Source organism: Argiope bruennichi, chromosome 6, assembly GCF_947563725.1.
Source record: "Argiope bruennichi chromosome 6, qqArgBrue1.1, whole genome shotgun sequence".
NCBI lineage: Eukaryota > Metazoa > Arthropoda > Arachnida > Araneae > Araneidae > Argiope > Argiope bruennichi.
This window is the reverse complement of record NC_079156.1, coordinates 137,930,016-137,957,872: the sequence shown is the minus strand read 5'-3', so window position 1 is coordinate 137,957,872 and position 27,857 is coordinate 137,930,016. Positions and strand designations below refer to the sequence as shown.

At 33.7% G+C, this 27,857-nt stretch overlaps 1 protein-coding gene across 3 annotated transcripts in view; it reads left to right on the top strand.

Annotated features, from left to right (window-relative positions):
- Positions 1–27,857, top strand: part of LOC129971351 (acetylcholine receptor subunit alpha-1-B-like) — a 152,353-nt gene that overhangs the window by 30,564 nt on the left and 93,932 nt on the right. The window contains exon 1 of one of the 3 annotated variants that reach the window (XM_056085031.1): positions 18,145–18,261. The exons of the other annotated variants lie outside the window; for them this stretch is intronic. The gene's annotated coding sequence lies outside the window, so the exon portion shown is untranslated. Of the gene's footprint in view, positions 1–18,144; positions 18,262–27,857 lie in introns of those variants that run through there. 3 annotated transcript variants of the gene reach the window in all.

Genomic DNA, 27,857 nt, shown 5'->3' with positions numbered 1-27,857 from the left:
GAGAGTCCAAATCTTGCTGCTTTGTGCCGACTTCTGATACTCCCCAAATTATCCCCCTCCTTTTACTTACGCAAATGTATGATTAATATTAAGATTTTAAAAAATGACTCATTTAACTTATTCTTAAAACATTAGCTACTGAAAAGTTTTTTGTTTTACTTTTACTATATATAAAATATGATCCTATTTTTTAGGTATTATGCTGCTTAAATATTCGATATATTTCTAAAAGAATCTTCATTTCCAATGCATATAAACATGAAAATAATTAATATCAAGACACAAGGTATCCTAAAATGACTTATGCATTTGTGGTTTTGACGCTTTTTTATGAATTTTGCTGTCACTCTTTGTCATTAGTTAGAAACCCTAGAACAGAATTTCAGATTAGGGACTACTTTAAGAATGTACCATTATTTAATTCGTGGAAACCTGATATTGGAGATAATTTTATGATATATGAGGCTCTATAAATATTTTTTTGCTGAATTGCTCAGTTCTGTATTGACCTCGATGTGACCACCGTCAAGAAAGATGTTAAAGTATCTATGCACTGTGGCAAAAGGGCGAACGTCTGCTGCACAGTAAGAGATTCAACAACTACGTTCGTGATTCAAATAGACCGAAAGACTTGCTTTCCGATATCTAATCTGATGAAAGAGGTGCTCCAGACAGGTCTACTGATTTACTGCTGTGTCTACGGAGAGGGTTGCTCGAATTCTTCGCTGCGGCGGATTAAGAACTTTACATCCCTGCTAATAAAAAACGAGAGGGTACAAGTCGCTGTCAACCTCAAAGTTACCGCATTGAAGCCTGAACGAATCGCAGTCACCCTCTTCCTCCGGACGCGCGGTGGCCCGGCTTCAGAGTCATCTTCCTTTTGCTTCTGACTCGACGCCAAGTTGTAGAAGTTTACATTCTTGGGGCGGTTGGCATTCACTTCCGTACGCAAACAGCTACATGACTCGAGAGAGAGAGAGAGTTCAAAGTCATAGGCAAGAATAGTAAATGTAGTTCGAAAAATAACAACTTCCAAAATATTTTTGAAAGCGTTGCCACAACTATGACTAAGCTAATAAATTTAATAAAGAAATAATTTCAAAAGAGTTCTTTTATCAGTTCACTAAAAAGTAGATTTAAAAATTATTTCATTTTAATTTTAAAATCTTTCATTTATTATTCATCGAAACATTAATGAAGTGTTTACTCATATTCACCAGATAGATGGCGCCACTCTTTTGGAATCGAAATTTAACTAACACTCCGTCAGCCACCAGCATTTTCATTTTAAATGGTTACATTGTATTTCATGGATATAATACGTTTATTCGGTTTTGATAAATTTTCTTTTATAACAGTGACAATAGTTATGCGATAAAAAAAAACAATTTGTATTTGCAGATTGCATGTGTATTGCGACAAAAAGAAGGATAAGTGAATAACAGAGCTCCGTTTTCATGCCATGCCCTATGAGTATGTCATCACATGAATGGATCGCGCAAACAGAATCTCTTCCTGTCCACTCATTGCACATTGGATTCGTGAAGAAAAAGTCAGAATAAACAAAAAGAAAACCCACATACTGAGAAAATGGTTCACCGAATTCATTATTTTTATTCTTGTTTTTGAGAATTTTTTCTATTGTTTTACACTTGTGATTATAAAAAATTTACAAGTCTTTTAAAGAAAAATGATCCATATACTTTATTTGATTTTTAATAGATCCAAAAAGGAGAATTTAGAAACATCTTTTTTTCTGAAGAATTATTAATGGGGAGTGAAAGAAAAAAAAAACTTCTACAACAAATTGCATAATAGTTTAATAAAAAATAATCCGCGATACTTCGTGCCTTTGTAATATTCTTCATAATGCCGGGATAATGCATTTTGGACTTCTCACAGTTGTCATTCTTAAATGGAGACGAACAGTTTTGGTGACAAAACCACATGCCAAACATCCACCCTCTTCATCCAGTATAGTTAAAGAGTTTAAAATCTGTGTTGGACCTCTCTTCCGACTCGTCGTTGATTTGAGTGGCTGACACGTTTCATTATTGCATTCGCACAAACAGCTGAGCCAACAAAGCATCGATTTCTTGACGGTTCAAAATCCTGTGCACATATACATGAGCTACAATTTCAGTAATAAAACATTTTCCAAAGTCATTTATTTAACTTATAACGATTTTTTGAGTTGTTGTAATTGCATCCATTTAGATGGATAAACCAACAGATTTCTATTAGATAAATTGAAGCTAAAATTTGAAATAAATCTACAATTTTGATTTAATTGTTTTAAAAATACATTATCCGTCTACCTGGTTTCATTTTTGAGCTATCGCATTCACTGACAGACATACATTTATTTATTATTTATTTTTTTCAAATGGTCGCGGCTTGCACCGAACTGATGTATGCAAATCTCGAGACTAAGTTTTTGATGATTGCAATGCTTTCACTTTGATGCTCCTTGAACAAGGAGATAGCAATGCGCTTTTCCGTCATCGGTGCAGGTGCCCCGTATTCTTGTGGGCTCGAGGTGCGATCCCGATCCATTATCTGCCTCGATTCGAGGAAGAAGGAGTGCTCCCGGAACTTCCTTTCGGTTAGAAATTTATGAAACTATCTCCCTATTCGGAAAGGGCACAGCACCACGCCGTGCTGGTTTCAAACTCGGAGAGTACGTCGGAAAAATGATGCGCTCTCTTTCCTATCAGATCACAGTGTGCTTAGTTGCCTCAGAAGCTTCGTTTCTAAAAGATTTATGTGAAGAAGACTACCATGATACGCAAACCGAAATTTCAAAGGAGAGGCATTTGAAATCTCTCTCTTGATGCCCGCAAGACGACTCCCGTACACTCTGTTCTGTGCACCGGTAAATATTTCAACTCAAATTTGGCATTATGTCTCGAAGATATATGAGATTTGAATTCTTTCAAAAAATAAAGAAGGTTTGAATCTCTAGTCCGAAATATCGTTGCACGATTCTGCTCGACTGTCTCTCTTCTGATCATTTTTAAAAATTGCACTTTTTTCTATATAAACAATAATATACAGTCAGTAGCACCAACAACATATTTGTGACTTATTTATTTATGATCGCATTTCCACAAAATTGCTGTCAGCCGCAATGACTCGAAAGAACAGGTTTGTTTCAATCGGCAACCTGATTAACCGAGTTAACAAACTACTATCTTGCATTTTTTTTTTTTTTTTTTTTTTTTTGCATTATGCTTGTCATTTGTTTTGGGGGAATCGATTTATCATCATGAAATTAACTTCCAAATAAACAACTATACAAAACTGGAAAAAAATTAAATGAAAAAACACAAAAATTAAACTAAAATTAATCGAACATTTCAAGTTATCATGTGAGAAAATTATTAATTTTTAAGTCATTAATTGTCTTAATTAATTTAAGTTATTAACCAGTTTAAACCGGTTTCACACAATCATGAGACTTTTCCATCGGTCTCTCTCCCTCTCTCTCTATATATATATGATAATTTTTTTAAACTTTCATTTTCAATTTTTCTAGCTGGCAAACAAAGTTTTGGAGCTCGACCGATTTTGAGATGAAATAACAGCTATGATGTCATAGTTCAACCTTTTAAAAGCGCATCTGCTGTCAAAGAAGCATGTGTAATAATAAAACAATACTGGTAAAAGCAGGTCAATCTTTTAAAAGCGCATCTGCTTTCAAAGAAGCATACATAATAATAATGGAATACTAGTAAAAGCAGGTAAAAAAAATACCTGCGATTAAAAGATGATGATGAAAAATGCCATTTATGCTTTATTTATTGCTTACTCGATTTCGAGCTTCAATATTCCATGCCTAAGTGATTTCAAGCTTCAAAACCCTCTAGCCAAAACAATATCATGTTCTCACATGATAATAAAATTTTATTGAATTCTGATAATAATTTCGAGAGTTTTAAGGTTTTGAAAAATGACATTTCCAGAGTTAAATTAGTTCTATGCACTTTCGACGATATCTCGTAAAGTATTATATATTTCTCAAAACTCTTTTCATTTACTAAAAAAATTGATTTTTTTTAAAATTCTTAAACATAAATGTAGAAAAATAGTGGATTGTAGCATAGTAAAATTTTTTATGACATGAAAGCTAACACACTAAAATATTGAGATCCAAAATCATGAATTCAGGTTCCAAAAAATTTTCGAAATATTCAAAAAAAAATTGTAAAATTCCTCAGTCAATTTGCAAAGTCCACTGTCTGAAGGACTGTATATTAAATTTATTTGTGTTTACAGATCGTGAAACATGAATTTTAAAGGACATTAGAAAATTGAATAAGTTTATTATTAAATTTATTTTTAGATTATTTTAATTAAACCTTAATTTTGTTTAGTTTTAAATCTTAATTTTCTTTTCACTCAGTTGATATAAAATCTGTTTGCTTGACAGATTTAATGCAGAAAGGTTTAATCATTTTTTATCTTTTAAAAATGATTATTGTGTTTAAGTAAAGGCAATAGAAATCTATAAACACTTCCCGTTATTCATCAGATCATCCATTCAGCTTTCTATATTTATCATGTTCACATGACTTTAGATGAACACATAAACAGAACTCTTTAAGACAAATTTCATCCAAAATTTGGTTGAAATTAATGATGAGAAGATAAATAACGATAAATTACATCCTTCTATTAATTCCAGTTTTGAGCAATCGTTCTCGCTAACAGACGGGTGTCATCCAAGCAAGGACGTTTTTTTTTTTTTTTTTTTTTTTTTTGGATTCAGAGTGATCTGAAATGTGAAAATTTGCCTAAACGAATCGATATATTGTTACAAACCTGTAATGTTGCTTCCCAGCACGATTAGTTCAATCACTGGAAAGATCAGCTCTGTTGAATGCTGATCAGGTGCTGCGTCAGTAATCCCAAGGCTTGGCGACCATTTGGCGACTTTGGCAACAAAATAGATATTACCAGAAATGCGAGAATTTTAGCTAATCAGCCAATAGGAATTGAGATACACCCGAATGGTCTAGAACTTTCTCTGCCCGCCTCCCTGAAACTATAAAAAGGCCAGCGGTCTCAAACTGTAGTTAACCGGGGTCGGAGTCGTGTATCGAGTCGTCGGGAGGATAACGAAGCAACGGCGAACAGTAAGCGAACTCAAGCGATTGCTGAACTGAGCTGTGTGCTGAGTCCTGGTGTTTATTGTAGAAGCAGCATCGAGCCGTGTGTGGAGTAACCAGCTGTGTTGTAGTGAGTCGTCAGTTGGATACAGCTAAAGCGAGGAGACAGTAGAGAATAGCAGACGTTTGGAGAGGCCATAGAGTGAAGCTACGCGAATTCTCTCTTTCTGCTGGATTCTGTCTGGCCGCTTTGTGGGCTGTGGTCGATTATTACTTGTGGGCTACTGTTTGCTGAAGCGTGCTTCTATTTTGTCAGTGTTCGTCTCGGCTGTACATTTGCCGTCTCTATACATTTGTCGTCTTCCTGTTAATAAAAGTTGTCGTTTGTCACTAAAGGACTGTTCATTTCATCGACCAACAAATCAAAAAGAACTCCGACGGAAGAGTAACATGTATAACATGTTTTGATTGAAGTAGAATGCAGGTTAGAAACAGTGAAGAGACTTGGTATTTTTAATTATCTTTTTATTCTATTCCGAGTGGCAGGCATGATTATATACAAGAAAACGCAGCGCGGCACACACAGAAGTAAGAAAAGGGAAAAATGGGACGAACAGATGATGACTTGCCTTATAGAACATAGGATTTCCGGCCACGCGCCGAGGGAATGACCTTTGACACCTGTTCAAGGGTACCGAAGTATCACTCTCATTTGAAACGTAGTTCTTGATGGCGCATTATTTTTACAAAGGGATTTATTAAACCGAAAGTGGAATTGGATCACGAAATAAGAGAATATTTTAGAATGAAGTTACTATGGGCTAAATTAAGATAAAATCTTGAAAATTAATTAAATTGAAATTAGAATTAAAATATCATTATATATATATATCGATAGATGGTTAGATACAAAGAAGCATACAGCTAATGAATAAATTATGTATTTTTTTGAAGAGAAAAGAGAGTTATAGATTTAATCACTCTTTTTGTCCTAAAATGAGGAATGCGGGTGATTATATTAATGAATTCTATTTTTCAATTTATAAGATCCATTTTAACTTTTCGATTCCTCAAAATGTTGCACAGTAGTTCATTTTTCCTTTTGAATTTTTAAGTATGCCTTGTAATTAACTTAATTAACATGGAAACTGGTGTTATAAGTTCCTTTGCATGATTTTATGAAAAGAAAAATGGAATTATTCCAAATTCTGTATTTCAGCTGCATCGCGCGAATTTAAGTTTGGAATTCATTGATCGGCCTGATAGTGGAAGAAGATTATGACGACAGAGCGCAGAATTTCGCCCAAAGACTTTTTAAATATCACTCATGTTACCTAAATTGAGTTTTTGCTTTGGTTTTCTATGTAAAAAAATGAGAACATTATTTATAGTTCTTATTTTTAGTGAGACATATTAAGGCGGTAATATAAAAATGTAAGTAATCGCTTATCAATTATTTTTAAGAACGAATACATTTTTCATATTAAGACTTATACTTGTTTTAGGAACTGAATTTCTGTTCCATTCTTATTCTTTTATGCCTGATTATCTATCTAGACATTAAAAAATGAACCACATTTAAAAAGAAAAATTATTTTGTATTGAAAAAAAAAAAAAACTCTTCCTTTAGAAAATCTTAATGACGTCATACTTTAAAAGTGAAACTTTTGTTGCTAAAGCTGCGAGATTGCGAGAGAATGTTCACTGAATGATATCGATCCTAAAAATGATTCCTTGAACCTTTTTATTAGGTTAAGAAAAACTGAGTTAGGGAAAAAAAACCATTGGCTTGATTCCAAGTTTGCCGAGTTAAATGTTTGACTTAATTATTCGTCTCACCATGCTTTGAAAGCCATTACACTAAATGGATTTTTAATGGGAACAAACTTCCTATTAAGGTAGTTTGCTTTGGCTTAAAAATTTTGAGCTCTGACGTCACATAAAGTTTCTTAACCTCCTGATCGTGATATGTTTCGGCTAGAAAGCGACTATTTTGAATAATTAATAGTTATTTTAAGATAAGTATGAGTTTGGTCGGAAGGCATGCTAGTTGGAAATTCGTTAAAACATTTATTTACTTTGAAGAAACGATTTTAGGGAGGATTTTGAACAAAAAAAGTTATGTCGCACAATTAAAACGCAGAAATACCGGAATGAGTACAAAGAAATGAAGCCTAATTACGAAACTCTAGTTAAAATAATTCGTTCAAACAATTTTGTATCACTGAAATGTCTCGTTTCAAAATACGATTAAAGCATTTTTTTTTTCAAAAAAATTCACTTTTTTTTTTATTTTTGAGCATGGGGAGCTTCTCTTATGCCTTTAGGGAATAAAAGGAATTAAATGGGCGGTAAATAAGATAAATTATATAAAGCACTGTTACTCAATCCAGTGTGTTTTCTCCTTGAGGTTGTAATATGCTTGATTTCCGGGAATGCAGTTTGTTTAAACGAGCAACTACACGTACAGCCGTTTGGGTCAAAGATGGGAGGATTTTCTAATGAGAGAGAAATTTTATTCATTTTTTCCCTGAGAATATAATATTAACGAGTGTGATCTTCTGAATACTTAAATGCGGAACAGGTTACTGAAGAGTTATCCAACTCATTATCTTTCCCGTATTAAGGATTAAACTGCGTTAAATGAATTGAAATCCTACGAAGCGATACTTTTGTAACCAGCATTTTTGTCTCTTTCTCTTTGAAACATAAATAAAAGTAAAATAGATTGGGTCTCTTGTCCAAAATATCGTAACACGCTAATGTTTCAGATTTCTCTTTATATTAAAGAATGTTATACCGAGTAGCCTTTCTCTTACTTTTTTTTTAAATTATTCAAATATCATTAAGGTGGGTGACTCATTTAGCTTTGTATGTCTTGGCAAATCAGCTAAAACGTGTAGAGTGAACAATTTCTTTGAGAAAAAATGAAATTTGGTTTTTTATACCTGCAATTCAGTTTTGATTTCGATTTCCTGTTTCAATATTTGTGCGGTCCCATTTTTGCGATTTTATTTCAAGTGAATCCATTTCCAAATTTAAATATTAAAAAAAGTGTACACAGAAGATGGCTGAGGTGGAAACCACTTTCGTCGCCGTGAAGCATTTCAAAAAGAGGTATCAGATGCGGGCATTTTTATAGAAATGGATATTTTTTACGTTCCTTAGATATGATAACAAACAGAGAAGCTTTGTTTGCATTTACTGGCACACGTGTACTCAAGGGAATGTCTACGAATATACACACTGAAACAGCTTTTCAAAAAAGCTTTTCATTTCCTTCAGCGCATGCAGTCCATAACAAAAGCTGAATAGGTGGAGAACTCGGAGCATACCATTAACTGGTCTTGGTTTTCGTCATACACTTCATTCTAAGAACTCCTAAAAAAAGAAGCTTCGCATTCGCGTGGAATGAGCAGGCCTTGAAGTCGGCTTACAGAAAATTTTCTATTTGGCAGCTTTGCCGGGAGAAAAAGAATTCAGACAGCGTCTGGTTGGACCCAAATGAAATGTTTGAAAATCAATACAACGGCGAAATACTTTTGCATCTATCTCATTTACACATTTGGAGTTCGGTTTGCAAAAGGAAATATATATATATATATATATATATATATATATATATATATATATATATATATATATATATATATATATATATATATATATATATATATATATATATATATATATATGTGGTTGCGAAGTTTAAAAAAAATTCAGATTATTTTTATGAAAGGAATGCAATAAATGTATTTATAAGGGGTGGGGACTTCGAGATAATTCTGGAATACTTAAGACCGATTATTGTAAAGAATAAGCAAAAAAATAGCTAACTTTAAAATCTTCCCAATCTACATCGATGTTGAATATTCATGTCACTACCGACCCATTCTATCAAGAATATCAGAGGTTTCACTACGGCGTACAATTTGCTATGAGGGTTAGACTGCCTGCTGCTTCTCTCTCAGCAAAATTACTGTCAATCACTGCCTGGCTTGCGATGATTTTTCTTTCTCTCTCTAATGCAGTGAAAGAAGGAAAATCTGTTCGTTGTGCACTTTCTTTTTCGCAGTTGGGTGATTTACTTGCATTCCGTTTTGAAATGTAGTAATGATGCCTTATTTTATACATAATAATCAATACATAACATAATCAAGGCTAAACATCTTTTTCTCTTTCTTGTAGCTCTTATGAAATATTTCAAATAAGTCGGAGGTGTGTTTTTTAAAAAATTAAGCACGGCAATATTGTAATAGCTTTTGCCTCTACAATGTATTTCAAATGGGACAGAAGGTGCCCCATCACCAATTTATTTCGTGCTACCATGAGACAAATGAAAGCCTTGATATTAGTTATGAATGCTTAAAAACATTGTTCATACTAACTTATTGTAGGATTATGTAAAAAAATTCCGAATTTGGAGAGCATAACATTCGAGGGAAAGAGAAAAATTTGAATGTAGAGGTGGTTATAATTAAAGTTACCCTGTTTAGACCTACGTAGTGTCCGCTATAGTGGAAGAATGTGGAAGAAACTTGATATTTAGGTTGTATGGATCATGGGGAAAAGAAATCTGCAATAAAAAAAAATTAGTTCAAATTTCGACCGAAAGATGGCGGTTTTCATGTACGATAAAGACCGTTATGCAAATTTAGAGTAATTTAAAAAGCCAGTACTCACTGCCGCAAAATCATTCTTTGCCATGTCGTTAGAGAAGAAAGGAAGAGCTTTACTGATAAAGTTGTTTTATCAGAACAGCATAATTTGTCAGCTGTACTGCGAGAATATCGGCGCTTGAAAGACTTACGGAAAGGACCTATGTCCACGCACGCTTTGAAAAAGATGATTATTAAATTTGAAGAGACTGGAGAGTTGGGTGTGGTACAAAGAAGAGAACGGAAACGGATTTCAAATCAAACTGCGGAAGATGTCGCTCTTGCCGTGTCGAAAGAGCGTCAGATTCGTTATATTCTTCATCAAGTGCTCAAGCGGTGACACGTGATTTGTCCCTCCGTTGGTCTACAATACGAAAAGTTCTTCGACCCATTGTAAAGTGGTATCCATACACATCCATCATGTGCAAACGCTGAATCCTGCAGACCCGGAGGAGCGAAATCAATTTGCTAGAATTTTTTAGCCAGAATAGCCGTTGACAATTCATGGCCTTGGAACATTTTGTGGTCGGACGAGGCTCATTTTACCCTAGGCGGAGCAGTTGATACCCAGAACTGTCGCATATGGGGTACTGCAATTCCTAATGATGTGCATGAACAGTCTCTACATCCTGAATACATTACTATATGGTGTGGTTTTACTGCTGATTTCATTCTTGGTCCTTTTTTTTAAAGGAGAACACGCCTCATGACCCTCAAAGGTGTTCCATTACGGGTGCCCGTTACCACGACCTTCTTCAGCAGCAAGTCATTTTTGCGTTACAAGAACGAGACTGTTTAAGGACTACTGTCTTCATGCAAGATGGTGCGCCACCTCGCATTGCCCGACCAGTAACGGCATTGCTTCGTGCCGATTTTGAAGATTAACGGGTAATTTCAAGAATTTTTACAACTGCATGTCCTCCGCGTTTAAAGAACTTGAATCCCTGTGATTTCTGGTTGTGGGGATTCCTGAAAGATCGTGTCTATGGAGGTAGCATACGGACTCTGCATGAATTGAAAGCAAGTGTAACACGTCATGTTACTGAAATTGATCACGAAACCCTTCGTGCCACTGTTGAACACTCCATAACACGCTTTGAACATGTGCATGATGAAAATGGAATGCACATTGAACATGATATTGCAATTAAATAAAGTTTTTAAGTTTCAAATTGTGTTTTTTGTTTTCCATGCGCCGCCTTCTCACTTGGTGGTTGAAATTGAAACTAATTTGTTTTATTGCAGAATTCTTTTCCCCATGATCCATACAACCTAAGTATCAAGTTTCTTCGACATCCTTCCACTAGAGCGGGCACTATGTAGGTCTAAACAAGGTAACTTAAATTATAACCACCCTGTAGGTACGATGAATAGTCAAGAATAATGTGAAACATATGTCTACTTCTCGCAGTTACAATTACAGGAGACAACATTTTGAAGTTTCGTAAGGCAAATAGTAAGAAAACCCACTCGTAAGGCTACCCCCTACCTCCACTCAGGGAAAAGTTAATCTTCTCAGTAAGAAAAATTTATATGAAGTTGGTGCGATATTTTTAGAGCGAAAAATAACTGCTCTTGGCAAGGATAAAGGAAAAAAAAGGCGTAAACAGTCAATAAGAATACATAGAAGTAATAGTAAAACAAACCTTTTTTTATGTTTCACAGCTTGTCCATGATTCCGCCCTCATGTGCGGTGTCATGCAGCACGCGCTTTCTGAAGGGGAATCTCACAGTGGATGGACATGCATAGTTTGTGGATTTAATGCGATGTGTACGCTTTATGTCTTAGTTATAGAGCCACAGTCATATATGCAGCGAAGTGAAATCGAGTGACACTGCCGACCAAGGAAACGTGAAATGTCAACAGATAATTTTGTTATTAGAGTACTATGCTTACAAATGTATGAATGAAGGCCCCACATGTGGAGAAGCAATATCTTGCACTTGTACTGCATTTCGCTGCTGAAAATCAAAAATAACGCATATTTGGTCAGCATTGATTTGTAACCAGTACTCATTAACCTTGCACGTTCACACACCGTGGGCAGGTAATCTTGTAAAAAAAAAAGAAAGGAAGAGACTTGTTATTCTATTATAAACAATCAAATTTTGTACCGCGTAACGAAAGTACGACAGAATATTGGGGATTTAACCAATATTCTGTCCAGTGTGCATAGAATTAGTTTAATCATTACAAGATAATGTGTTATAGCAACATTATAGTACAAATGCCCAGCTGTTATCGGCGTCATACGGAATGATAAGTTCATTTATAAAATCCAATCGCAATTGGTGATAATCCATTTGTAATATCTGCTAAAAGCAGAATCCGTACAGTAGAAGTCGGTATACTAATTGCATGTGAAGTTAGAGTGTGTTGGTTGCGCTATTTTCAGCTATTCCTTGGTGCACCTTTGCAACACCTTCAGTAGGAATGACAGATCATCCAGGACAAGACTGATCCTATTTGCAATCAATCTTGTCGAATTTAAGTATTAAATTCAATTCGACCAGCTTTGAGTATATGCTTAGTCGTTATCGGTGGTTTAGTGTTATCCTTGTGGTTGATTGTCCATATAATAAAAGTTTGCTATTTTACAAATATTATTTGGCTAGCATAGTTGCATGTTGCTCAAGTCAGGTAAAAAAAGCAAAGATGCAAAATTCTAATCACAATGTCTTTTCCTTCGCTATAGGCGATGATGTCAACCATGCCAGTATTCTGCATACTTTCATATTACCTTCTGGTTTTTAAAGAGTTTTACTACTAGTTCCGAGCAAAATATACTGTATGGTGTCTGAGACAGTGGCTGTTAGGTTCGCCGCTGTTTAAAGCTGTTGCTTTCAACTCTAAAAATACCATCCAAACCAGTTTTTAAATTTTGACATTTTTGTAAAACAATTCATTGTCACTGAAATGTTCAATGTCTTTTCATTATAAACTCATTTGGAGAAATAGGCTGTTGATTATCATATTATTTGGAAGCGCATACTGTATCATGTCTATACTCAACATTCTGTTCTATGTCCTCGAAGGATATGCTTCTTAGTGAGTCATACATCGACAAAGTTCTTTTTCTAATATTTACCATTCCGCATCAATGAAAATGTACAAGATGTCTCGCTACTTGAAATGCGACTTCCGAAGAAGGATTTCAATGCTATCTTTCAGTATTCACTTTTACTTTCTCGGAAGAGAAAATAGTGTTAATGCCAAATATTTGAATTCGAGATCTTGATGAATCTCCACGTTTCAGACCTCCTAGAGTCCTAAAGACATATTTTTTTAATTATGTCTATCCTTCTGTAAACACGATAGTTCAAAAACAATTTCAGCTGGACAGATGACATTTTATATATGGATTTAATATGAAGTGTGTAAGGTATTTTTTTTTTCTTTTTCAAATTTTGAAAGTAATTCATTCAAAGGGAGTCTGTCTGTTCAAATACGAGTAACTACAATAAATACAAAACGAAGAGAACTAAATAAACAGAATTTGCTGCGCAGGCGAAGCACTGAAGACGAATTCGTATCGAATTTGTCAAAGTCTGTTGAATCTCTGCAAACGCAACAACTCGAAAAAAATGGGATAAATGAAATTCAGTAAATGATTTTGTAGCTACAACAATAATTCCGTTTCAAATGATGGATTCAATCGGTAGTGTAAAAAGAAGTCCAAAATACAGGTTTGGTTTTTTAGCACTTTTGTATGAACACATCTTATTGATAAATATTAAAAAAAAACGAATGTGAATAGAGACTTTAGTAGACGTTTTCGGAAAAATGGTTTGTCAGTGATACAGGGTTGATAATACACATGGAATGAAGCCCACTTCCACCAGATTCAATATTGTACATTTTTATGAAATGATCTGCCCACGCTGGGATTGAGCGAATCGATCGGGACTGCTGTTGTGCACGCGAGATGAGAATGTAGTCGAAAGGAATGCTCTGCGATTGCCATTTTCATCCATTCCCAGTTTCACCTCAATTAAATCTTATGAAGCAAAGAAGCAGAAATGAAAGCAATGTTTGCTCCTCTGTTTTGCAATTAATAAAACAGCCCATCTCACAGCATTATCCATATTTCTATGGATTTTTTTTCTTTATTTTGAGATGATGATAGTTCCAAAATATTTTTGACATTCTGAAATGTAAATAAAGATGTCTAGATCAGGTCGTTCGAAAAGTTTCTATGAATAAAATTTCTGAATGACGTTATGAAGTCATCAATCATTTTTTTCTCATTCCGTCATAACACGTGGAATGTACATTAATGTGTGGATAATCACAAGTTGATGACTCCGACCAAGAACCGAAGAACCAACCACCATATCGGAAGTTTTCCCTTCTCATATCTGAAGTGCCCCCGGTAGATTTTAATGTACGGATGCATTTTTATTTCTTTTAAAACTATCAAAATTAGGAAACCGCTGCTCGACAGCACTAAAACAGCATGAAATGGACAGCATGAAATGGAAAAAATGCTACTTTTCTGCGTTTTAAAGATGTGTAGAGGAGCCTTTTCTGAGATTGAATGTTCCGTTATTAAAACTTCGATTAACTTTTAACAAATTAAAAAATAATTTAAATTTTAACGACTATTTTATAGTTGGCTCCTTTTACCCAAGAAATAATGACATGCCTCATTTAACAGCTTTAGTCCAACGGTAGAGAGTTTTGAACAATATTTTGCACCAGCAGTTTATGGGTACCACGCCAGCCAATAAGCCTTTAGAGGAATCCTAAACGTGGACACAACTTGAAAAGGCTTTCCTCCTCCGCTTCTGGCTGCAGAAGCAACCTGACGTCGGCGTGCATTCCTGCGGCAGCCACTAACGACCGTCTCTTGGGGAAGGAGTAAGATGACAGGTGTGCGGGCCTGCTATATCCGTCACCGCGCCTCAGCTATTTCTGGGGCCCCGATGCTCATTCACCCAGATTTTCGCGATAAACAGCGGGGACGGACAACGCGGATGGTGACTCATCTGCGCTGAGCCCACCGAAGGAGAAAGACATCCGGCGAGATAGATTAGTACTTTGTTGTACGGCTGCTTCTAAATGCAGGGAGCGCCAGCCGGGAAATTCTTTTGTTCGGATGTGGTTTTCGAAACGAACCCACCCGTTCCATCAAGAATATGGATCACCTCGATGATCGCCTGTTCACAGAATCATCCTGAAATTGGATGCACGATCCAACACCAGCCATTTTCTTTCCTTTCCCTTTGATGGTTCGCTCGATAACTTTAAACTAGCAACCACACATTTCATTCTGGGAAAATGTCGACTTAGAATTGTTTCTGCGATTTCTTTTCGGAAGTAATTCTACTGAAAAATGAATTTTTTGAAGTCGGTTTCTGATTTCTCAGCTGTTTTCAGTGTTTTGAATTCTTTATCAATAGTATTTTTATACTGTTTAAAGTAAAAAGGAACAAATATTTTAATTTCAAATTACATGGATTATTATCATATGGCGTCTCTTTCTTTTTAAAACTTGCAGACCAGATGAGTTTGATCTTTTGTTTGAATGCATGCAAGTGATATTTGTCAATACGCAGAGTAATCAGTATGTCTTGTCGTCAATATATCTTGAAATCTGTCATGCATTTTATAAAATGTAAAAGAATTCTGCGAAAGACAACGTCCAATTAGATGGCGCGCGCAGTTACACTTCCCATGTGACTGCGACATCACTGTCTTAATTTCTGAAAATCCTTACTCTTTCCCTATCTTTTGTAAGAGCAATTCCTCATTTCATATTTCTGAAATGTATCGTGTATTGGGAGCATGTTGTGTTTAAATCAGTTATGCGAGTTTCTCAGATATTTGTAGGCCTTATTTTCATTCGGAGAGTGAATTAGTGCATAATTTTCAATATTTCGTTAAAAATTTCAGATTTAAACCTTTTATTTTATTTCTTCTTTTTCTGGATCTAAATATAGTAATATGGTACTCATCGATCTCTATTAAGATTAGCCGTTTTTGGCGATTAGCTTGAGAATTTGGTTTACCGAGTTGTTAAAATATTAACCCATTAACTATCGACATTTTTTTTGAAATGTTTGAACGTGCAAGTTGTATATATGCACAAAAGTTGCGTAATTATATAATTATAATGAAATTATGCTTTGTTTTGAAAATATTTGATATTTTTGAGAAAAGATATCGATAAAAAATGACCAATAAAATCATTTTTAATAAAAACAAAAGACTGAGTAACTAACAAACCATTACTATAATTTCTAAATAATATATTTATATATGATATTTCCTCATACTATAAAAATCAAACCAAAATACTGTACAAACTTGTTTCGGTCAACTTACAGACGAATTTCAAATTTGTTTAGTTGTAAAAAAATGAAGCAAAGACGTTTTCTGCAACACACAATATTGACACACAATAGTGGTGTACGTAAAATTTCGAAATCCTCCGATGGGAATTGTGGCATTCGATGCATTAATATGGAATGCATTTATTCAAAATTTCAGCTTGTTATTTGATGAGACTGTAAAATCGTCATTTAATGGAATCGATGCCCTGCAAACTACATATAAAAAGGAAGTAGATCATTGAATGAATTGATGGCGCAATGAAAATGAGTTTGAATTTTATAGTAACAATTAAAACATTGTGTACAAAAGTAATTGTTTTTTAAGAACTATTAAAATCATAGAAAAATTGTAATGAAACAGGTATCATTAAAAAGGTAAAATTTTAAATCATAATAAAATGTGAAAATTATTTTTGTGAAACAATATTTTTGGATAAGATATCAAACACTGGCTTAAATGTTAATTGCTGTATTTTAATTAACTTCTGGATTATGAAAAATTGACCCTGCTCTTCATTCTGTCTTGAAGAGTCTGTGTGCCCAATTTCATCAAGACCGAACAAAAGCTGTAGATTTGTATACAAAGATCTTAGACAAACATTCGTTTTTTTTTTTTTTTTTACATATAATTGCCATCATTTTCATTCTACTATGTGATATTCTCATGAACTGAGGTAGCCAGAAAAATTAAAGCTTATAACTTCTTTCTAAAAAACTTTGCTTTGGTGCATTTAGAAAGTGCTCATTTCTTCTGGATGTTTTTCGGAATAAAGTTAATGAACACTATCATTACAAAAGTTCATTCATTAGATTAAAAAATAATCAGCTCTGAAACACCACATTCATCATTTTCACAATTTATAGTAAATAAACTTTTTCTAAAATTTTAACTATTTTGGATTTACCGACATAAAACACAGAAATCATATTAAAGGGAGCAATTGAAAAATGATATTTGCACAAATGTATTTGATATAATAAGCTTGGTTGTTATTATAATGACAGTCAAAATGGGCAATGGATAACAGGATGCAGTAGAAAAATATACTAGGATGATTTTAAAGTTTTCCTTTCTAAAAAATTGATTGTGGAATTTATAACTTTTTTATCTCATATATACTTGCAATCATTTTCAGCCTTTAATAATCGGGTTCATTATTATTGTCTTATTTCGCTCGTTGCCATTGAACTTTAAGAGTTTTCATGCCTCCCGTGAGACACCGCAACAATGCAGCCCAATGAATGGGATTCCCAATGAATACGAATCGATCGCACTGCATGCTATTTTTGAACAAATAATTGCGCAACTAAATCTGATCTCAAAACTGGGAGGGAGAAGAAGAATAACTAGGGTCCTCTAGACTGCTGAAAAATGACACGCTGTATTCTTTTCACTGCCTCTGTGATTATAAAAACCCTCCATTACCGAAACTTTTCTGGGAGAACAAAATTTCTTTCCATGAGAAAAGCAACAAAAGGAAGCGCTGTTTATAAAAGGAAACTTTACATTTACATAGCGAAATGAAACATTCGGAATACATTTTTAATCGGATAAGAGAAAGAATTCCCACCCGCACAAAGTAAGTGTTCCAATTTGTTTAAAAGCTAGATTCCGCATTCTTCCTGCCCCAATCAACGATGCAGATCACGTCCGGAGCATTATTTCCCGACCGCAAGAAAAACCTCTCTCTTGGAAAAAAAGGAACAAACAAACGGTTAGTTCCAAAAAGTTTTTGGAAAAGCTCGTACACAGACGGCGAAGCATCGCTCGGCTTCCAGAAAAGCTGGAAGAAATTGAAAGGGCCCGGGATCTTACCCTTTTTCTTCTTTCTCTTTTTACCCGATTCGATTTTCTTCCTGAATGTCAGAGTGGAACTGCCAAGCCTCGGCTAAATCTGTCTTTGTTTTTATCCAACTCTTAGTGACCAAGGGTTGGCAACGAGCCCATAGAGTCGTCTGCTCGCTTTTCGACAGCTTCACGCTTTTCTGATTTCAAAACCATCGCTCCTGTTACACGCTGCAACTGCTCTCGCGATCGACTTTCCCGTTCGAAAACGTGAAGAGCCTCTTTTTAAAACGCTGCCCGCAACATCGCCTCAAAGTTCTGAACTGATATTTCACTGCTATCCAGGAATTGGATTTTCAACCGACATGAGGTAATAGATCTTTTTTACCTCCCTTTTTTCTTTTCTCAGAGACGTCCGCCTTTTTTATTTCGTCTTCGAAATATAGGTCAATCACTGAGATGAAGCCTTTAGGCTAAGTTTGTTGTATTTATTGTTGGGAACACCTAAACTGCTATCCTTTTAAGGATTATTTGAACTATTAATTTAATCATTCGCTAGATTTTAATGAATGGATAGAAACTGAATATTTACGGCATTCGGAAGATTATTACAGCATAATTTTGAGTTTCATTTCTGTATTTTTGGTTTTCATAGCTGATACGTATCTATTATTGTATATCATTTGCATTCGTCCTGTAACCAAGCATTTTCTTCAGGCATTGTATATATTTACTGCTTCGAGGACTCATTCCGGCCATGGATTTGTTTACGGTATCCTCCTTCCACTTATAAATAGATTGCGCCTCCAGTTAGAAAACTCTTTAATTCTAAATGTAAAGGTATAATTACTGATGATACTGATAAGGTGGTACTGATTTCAGGATTTTTTGCGGCATATATTTAGAGAATTTCTTTTTGTAAACGTAAATGAACTTTTGATAACTTTCTTAACTTTGTCAATTTGATGAAATGCGAAGGACGATTTTTTATAGCATGGATATCTGTCACATATAATATTTTCTGCATTACTCCGCCCCCAGAAATTAGATGATCAATTTTAAATTGGAAAAGGCCAAATTCGGAAGATGAAAATCAATATCTACCGTGTTAAAGATGTTTGCGCATGATTGCACGCGTACAACTGGAAATCGCGGTGAAGAATTTATTTTAATGGAAAGAAGGAACCTCCGGTGGGTACCTTTTCATTTTGGGAATTCATTACATTAAGGGGAATTCAGATCCGGTTCCTTATACGTATGCTTAGACAAAAAAAAAAAAAAAATAGTTTATAGTGTAGAATATTAGCTGTGAACGTTAAGAGAAGCGAAACATGAGCACACACATCATATTAACTGCGAACTCTTTCTAGAAGTAGCATTTAACAAGATGTATTTGAAACTCTAATGCTATCACACGGCGCGTTGTTTCAAATTATTCTTCACTAATAACAAATATTCTGCTTTCGTTTTATATTTCTTTCCGTTTATAATTCTGAAGAAATAACTTTGACCATGAAATTTTAAGAATATATCATCGGAGAATTACTTGAGATGGCGAACAAAATGACACGGGAAGAGTGAAGATAAGGAGATCACTTGGAGCAAGAAGGTGAATTAGTTACATCATTTAACTGCTTAGAGGCGTGCTCTTAAAAATATTCTCTCTATTTTTTTATTTTTTTAATGATGGTACGCTTCATATTTCTAAAACCGGAAACGCCTTCAAATGTTCACGTGACATGCAAGAAAGCAGTTTCGACAAAACTTCTTGCAGAAAATTCATTAATTATTCTCCCGCAGAAAGACTTGTGGAATGATAAGGTCCTCCTCCATTTCCGCCTGCATGTGCACGGTGCACGTTTGCGAGGGGCGATAAAATTTGAATGAGCTAAGATTTTTTAGATATTCTTTAGTCTGCATTTATTAATAAATCCTTCCATCGGTATTGAAGTCATGACATTTGTTTCTTCTTGTGTGATTATCGATAGCTTAAAGTTACACATTTCAAACTGTATATTATTATTAATTTTTATTTTATTTACTTTGAAAAGACGGTAGTTGATTTTAAAAAAATGAAGTGAATTTGATATTGAAACTCGTATGAGACTTTTTATACTTTTATTCTAATGTTGGATTTTCGGAAATATCACGGACATTTACTTTTTAGAAATACCACATAACTGTATCGTTATATACATTGTCCGCAACGTGTAATGAAGAGATATAATTATTTACTTGAGAAGAATTATTTTTATATCTTCGTTCAGTAATCGTCCAGAGATCGACTGAAGATCGCGGTACGGCGGCGTGGACCCATTTCTTGCTGGCGCATGTCCAGAAGTTCTCTTGGGTGATGCACAAAACAATATGTCAATGTTAAAATTCTCGCGAATGATACGGGACTTGCAAGAAACAGCTTTTTTTTATAAAGAAAACAAAAAATCGAAATCGTAATTAATTTGGAAGTGAATTGTATTGTTTGATTTTATTGCTTTCATCAACGACTCTATGTAGCATATCATTCAGTAGCAATATGAACACATTTTCAGGTTTGTTCGAGAAAGGAATGAATATATTTTCATTCACGTTTTTATAAGAGGAACTATATCTTAAAATCTAACACAGACACGCACACGCTGAAATACGTCGCGCTGATCATTGAAAAAGAATTCATTTGTAGAATTTGACGAATGCAATGACAGAGTGTGCCACTTGGCATATATTTACTTGTGCGGTGGCATGGCCTGTAAGCTGCGCATTGTAGTTCCAAACTTAAGCTGGGAGACTGCGTTTAATCACGTGATATTATTAATATCTAATATCACGCGATTCCACTGCATAAATTGTTTTCGAAGAGTTATTCTATGATATTAATTGAGGCGAGAGTTGCTCTATGCATTTGCAATATTTGCCCTTTGCACTCACAAAAAAATCATTCCTACCACAATGACTCATTTCGTACAAGGACTTGCTTATTTCTCCAATATGCTTTAAGTTGATTAAGTTGATTCCCTAACAGCCAATCTGCATCTTCTTACCACTCTGTAGGTCTTTTTAAAAATCAAAATTAAAAAAATAAATAAATAAATAAAATGCCAAAATGATGCTCCATCTTGAATGGCGCCTGCGAGAGTGCAAAGGGTGAAACCATCGTCGTGAATCAATTATCCTACGGTGCAAGCCCTTACGGTGCAAGCCCGATTCCCCAGATCTTTTGCCGCATTTTTTATGCAGTTCAATTTCGTACATTCAGTGAACTCGAACTTTTGCAAATTAAAGCCAAATATCATTTAAATTTTGGAACATTACTCTAGTAATATGCCTATTTAACTTCTGTTTTAGATTGCACTCTTTCATGATTCTAAAAAAAAAATTGCTATGTTTTCATTTCTGTTGTGCAAAAGATTATAATATGCTTGATTTTTCTTAGTTTTCAATTTACATTTCAGAAGAATTTTCGCTCATCAACCCCTTGATCCGTCAAATAGTAGGTGCATCGCCTACTGCGTAAATACGTCCATTTATTGACACTCATAAATTTTTTTTTCTGTAAACACGAGGTGATATCGAAATAAATTTCCAAATTTGAACAGCGAGAATCATCCTTTTCGATAAATAACAAATAAAATGGCCATTTTTGATTTCAAGTCACCTAATGAAATGGCTGCCTTTTCTCATTCTTCTAGAAACATCCTGGCGATAATTGGGTGCTCTTAACCAATCCGAATCAAGCTCTGCTGATGATTTCTAACTTGTCCAAAACGATTCCTAGAACCCCTGAATCTCTCGAATTTCCGATTAATATGAAAGCAAAGTCTTGACAAACCGTTGGTTACCTTCGTTACTGGCGTGTTAAACAGTAAATGCTGCTTGGAGTCGAGAATAATTCGTTCTGAAGAAGGAGATCTCTCCGTCATCAGCCTCGAGCAAAGAATTAGACAGGACGAGGGAGAAGTTTCATCAAATATGGGTTTTCGTTACTCTCAAATAATTCTCAGGGAATCACCTCAAAATGTTCTCCGTAAGTCTCTTATTCAGACAGTAGAAGTCAAAACGCAGAGGCCTGCACACGTGTTGGCGGATTTTGACATTTTGGCGAGAACAAAAAGGCAAACGCTTACATGTTGATAATAGGAAGCGGAATAGTTTTACTCCCTCCATAGTGAAAGGAGTCTTAACTATCCAAAAATAATAATTGAAATGACTGAATTTGTAGAAATTCTTTTAAATATTACTTGCTTAAATATTACATGCTTTAAATATTACTTACTTACTTTAAATATTACATGGTTTAAAAACGCTGATTAGAGATAATGCATGTTGACGTGTGATATATAATAAGCGTCTTACCTATTTTGAAATTCGCAGTGCTGTTTTATCATGTCTTGTGAGATACGTTGATGATCTTGGAGTAGTTTATAGGATTGGAAAATATCTTGGCATCAGAATCGGGAAATGAAGGAAATCATAAGAAAAGGCCATCTTGAATCATCTGCAATTAGTATCTTTTTTCTTCCTCTTATTTTGATTTTTTTTAGAACAGCTGTGAATAACAAAATTATCTGTGACTTTTCTTTGGATCAAATCCTTCCTCCTAATATTTCTCAGCTAATCGTGCCTCTCTTTCATTTTCTTAAGAAAATTGCAATCCATGAGCAATTAAATATTTAAACGTAATCTGCAATTATACTTTTAAGTGATAGCTATTCTTTTCCGTTCGTATCCTTTGGCCTGGAAGCCATTAAAAATCTATTGAAAGTCAATTTAAATGTTTAGAGAGATTTGCCCACAAGGGAGTCCCCTCACTGCTTAAGTTTACAAAGTTAATTCTATTCCATTTTATATTTTTTACTAGTACTTCGTTATTTCATATTTTTTAGACAGGAAACTCTTACGGAAACATTTTAGATTTGGATTTTTTTTTTTTTTTTAATATTTGGACTCAGAATGAATGTCTTCTAATCTGGACTTTCGAATTCAGGATTTCAAAATTGAAATATGGCACAGAGTCTTACAAGAGAAGGGCACGAGGTTGAATATTCAATTCGGGATTAGATTTAGTGTAATGGTAGTATACATTTAGAATGTTCATTCACGAAAATATTAAAGCGCAATGTCCAGCGAGTTTCGAGAAAATGGCCCTCAAACTTTTGGCATAACTTATTATAATAATTTGTTGCCGTTGCCGATGCGCGAATGGTAAGGCGTAGTATTCGGGGGATCCGGGTTAATCCTGCTCTTTCTTCTAATTTTTTTTTTCTAATTTATTTCAAATTAATTTTGTAATTTACAAACAGTGTTAATTAATATGTGTTTCATTTTTTTATGCAAAAATAAATACTTATCCTTCTAATTCTTGGATTAAATTTTAATTTTTTGAAGAAAAATAATTATAAATATGAATGCACTGTTAAAAATATAATTACTTAATTAAATTAACATTTTAAAGATGGTTTCAATTAATAGGATACTAATCTTTATATAGAACAATAAATAACTTTTCACTTAATACTTCAATTATAATTTTTTTTAAATTAAAATATAAACGCATTTTTTAAAAATTATTTAAATAAAATTGCAGACAGTTTTAATTAATATGCAACTCTATTTATCAACCAAAAACGAATGTTGTAAAAATAAATATCCCTCAAAAATATTCATTGACTTAATACTTGAATTTTATTTTTAAGCAGGAAAAATATTTGCATATAAAACTTAAAGGATGATAAATGTTAATTAAATTACTGATATCATAAAAATATTCCATTAATTTTTTTATTACATACAAGAAACCGAAAGGTAATTATCGTAAATACATGTCATACAAATTAGATACCTTTTGACATCTTGCGAAATTCATAAATAATGATTATCCATCCACAAGAAAAACCACAAGGGACATTCCAGACTTTGAAGGCTCGCAGAAAATTGGGAATTTAAATTTACATAAATAACATAGATTTGAATAATTAACATAACTTTGACATAAAGCAAATTGAAATTAAAAATCAACTTTTTTTTCTTCGGCAATTTGCCTCGCTTGTGTTCGAACCCGCAACCTCCCGTTCAGCTATGAGGTGCTTGGTTCAGCCGACTGAGCTACGATGTGCTTGGTCGAAAGGAACAATTTTCGCTACAATACTTTAATTCCCAATATAAATACAACTTCTTTGAGTTATTAATAAATAATTTAACTTCATTAAAATCCAAGAATTTAAAACTTTTAATGATTTTAAGATAAAAATAGTTATTTTGAAATATTTTTATAGCTAAAATTAGATTTATAATTATTTTAACACTTGAAAATTAAATTATACTTATAATTCAAGAACAATATGCATGAATATATTATTTTTCTTTTAAAAATAAGTTATAATTCAGATATTAAGAGAAAATACATTTATTTTTTTTTTCATATAAAAATGAGTATCATATTAATTGAAACCATCTTTAAATTATTAATTTAATTTATATAATTTTAAATATTTAAAAAAATGCAATCATACTTACGATTACTTTTCTTCTAAAAACTAAATTATTATCCACGTATTAGGAGAATAAATAGTTATTTTTGCGTAAAAAAATGAAAAACGTATTAATTAAAACTGTTTGTAAATTGCTAAATTAATTTGAAATAAATTAGAAAAAAGAGCAAAAAATGCTAGCCCGGGATCAACCCTGCTCCCCCGAATACTACGCCTTACCATTCGCGCTTCATCAACGGCAACAAGTTATTAGTATAAAAGTTATACAGAAAGTTTGAGGACCATTTTCTCGAAACTGACTGACCACTGCGCTTTTCCGTGAGTGAACATTCTAAATGTATACTACCATTACATTAAATCTCATCCCGAACTGAATTTTCAACCTCGTGCCCTTCTCTTGTTAGACCCGCAAGGCTTAACCCCACCTGCCTGGAGGGGTTGATTTATTTCTAAGGGAATATCAGCGGATTTCATAATTAAATAATAAAAACTATATTTAACCGACCCAGTGGAAGACTTTTTCTTTCCATCTGTAAAATATAAAAATGTATAGAAATTAGTTTAAATTTTATACATTCCTATTTTATCATATTTTCTCCGTACTGGCGGGGGGCGAATTGCGCCAAGTCTGTAAGAATTGCCATTTTATAGGCACGGATTATAACAAATGATTTGATTTATTCGATGTGCCCGTTAGAGCTGAGGCCTTCCACTAGTACGTTTGTTATTACTTCTCTTCTTGATCTCTTTATTGGCTGTACACCTTTTTTTTAAGTAAATCTGATCTGGGCGAGTATCTATTTTTTCAAGATTATTTCTCTAATTGTCCCATGAAATTGAGGAATAAAAAATAAATTTAACAAATTGATCAATGGTTCCAAACCTTTTTCGATTTCCTGTACTCTTTCGAAACAAGATCTTTCCAAAGTATACTCCCACTTTTCTCTCATCTTAAATGATTGTTTATCAGAGAAATCATTTAAGATTACAGAACTACAACAGGCAGACTACAAGCCCTGTTACAAAAATATTTGATGTTCTAGTCTTCACCTCCGGCGATAAAAAAAATGTGTGCGAGAAACTTAGATAATCCACTATTATCGGAATCCATGCAACATATGCGAACTCCAATTGGCGGAACTCGCAGAAGCTATTCATTTATTCACGCCAGCCACATTTGATGTAATGACCTGTATTTGAATTAAAAATATAAATAAGATTATTCAGTAATTCTTTGGTCTCCGTGAGGATGTAAAGACCTCCCTGGTGCTCTGGAAAAAATAATTTCTATTAAATTTCATTTATAAAGGACATTTGTAAAACCAAGTCAACGTTAAAGTTAAATCAGGCGTATAGGGGCGATTTTGCTACAGAACTTGAAATCTCTTCTACAAACAATCATTCTCTTGGGATCCAAAAGGTGGTTGTTTACAGGAGGAAGCGATTTAAGTGAAAGAAAAATACACACCGTATAAAGGGCAGGCGACATTCTTTGTTGCCTTTCTATTCTTATTTTTATTCTATGAACATTTGTTGATTCATTTGTATGGTATATCCGTTTCTTTTATTTGATTCGCTGATAAATAGTCAGCTTTTGCGTTTGCTTTACCTTGCGGTTCTGCAAAAATGGGTCGTCTCTCTATGCGGGACATACTTTTAAGATTCCCGCGTTGATTTTAGATTGAGTAAATTTAAGTTAGACATAAATTTACTCAATGGATTTACTCAATAAATTTACTTACCTATGGCTAAAATTTTAGATACTTAAAATTCCAGAATATATCTTTTTTTTCTAGGCAAATAAAAAATAAGACAATGTATGAACTCTTTTAGCCAATATCATCAAAAAGACGATTCCTTAATCTGTGATTGCACTAGAGATAAGATTGGAAAATCCCAAATGCTGTTCTTCTATTATTTGTCATTTTCCAAAGGCGTCAGGTTGGAGTGTGAGGAAACCTTATTCTGAATACAGAGCGCAAACTCTTCCAAAACTTTTACATTTGCTTGAATTACAAACCAGTTTTAGAATGCTAGAAAACAGAATTTTTTTTACAGTTTAAAAGTTTGAGGATAAAGATTATTTCTCTGGATATGATCCCTTGGAGCCAAAAGACTATATAAAATTTAGTGTTTATAATTTTTTCAGAAGTACATTCATTGACTGAAATAAAATGAATTGTTAATATTTATGTCGTTTAAATCTCTTTGAAAATGAAACTGAAAGCCGAATTTTGCGATAAATCAGAGAAATGTTTATTGAATAATTCTTTGAAATATTGAATAAACCATAAAATAAATATTCTATACTGCACATAAGACTCCAATGTTGAAGAATTTCATTTTCTTCAGTTATATATCTAAACGCAGGTTTGTATTCAACAAAAAAGTTTGTATATGTTTTGAAGTTGAATCTCCTTCGTTTCAATTTAAAGTCCTAATTTTACGGTAGCTGACAGAAAATGAAAGATACACATAATACAATGAATATGAATTCGTATTGCTTCTAGAATAGTATGAGATATATCACTATTAAAATTTGAAACTTAAAAATATTTTGTTGAAAAAAGTTTTTAAGATAGCAAGTTCCATTGAATATTTAATTGAGGTGATAGTTAATCTTGGCGAACAAGCGGGTCGACAAAAGCGATTAGTAAGAAATGAACAGAGCGTGGAGTTTAAACCATTAAATTTTATCAAATAAAATGTGGGAGAAATGAGATGCAAGTGTTCAATTCCTAAATGAGAAAGGGCGTTAAGTACGGCAATGCAATCCATATAAATATATTTCGATTAGAAATAATCTTTTCTTTAATGTTTCAAATTTAGTATTTAATTCCCAATCCTTATATGTTTTATGAATCTTAGAACTTTACAATAAAGGATGTTCTTTCAATTACGGAATTATATCATGAGGAAGTCGCACCGGTGTTAATTTAGCAAACTAGATCGTGTATTAGAATAAAGATTCTGGAAATCACAACACCTTCATTCTTGACGCTACATAATTTATAGGCGCTTCTACCGAGTAGGGCTCTTAAATCCATCGCGGTCGAGATGGCTGTCAGATAATTGTCAACCTGGAGAGGAGAATAATTGTGACTGCCAACCGCATGGCAAGCTCTTCCTCTTCGAAGCGATAGATTAATGCCAGAATGAGTGAATGTGAGGTTTCATGGTGTAAAAACTATTTTTGATTATACTGCTCCCAGCGTATGGTGTAGTTAAAACATAATATACGATACATAAAAATGTCGACTTAAGATCCGATATAAAAGCAAATATAAAATTGTTTGATTCTAAGACACAAAACAATGAACATTTTTTAAAAGTTTAGAGTAAATGAATGCTAAGCAAAATTTACTTCTTGATGATTGCAGTCTTTTAAGTACATCTAAAACCGTTTCAATACAAGAATCTTTTATCACAACTTTATTACTAAATTGTCCGATAAAAAAGGATGGTTAAAACTAAAAATCAA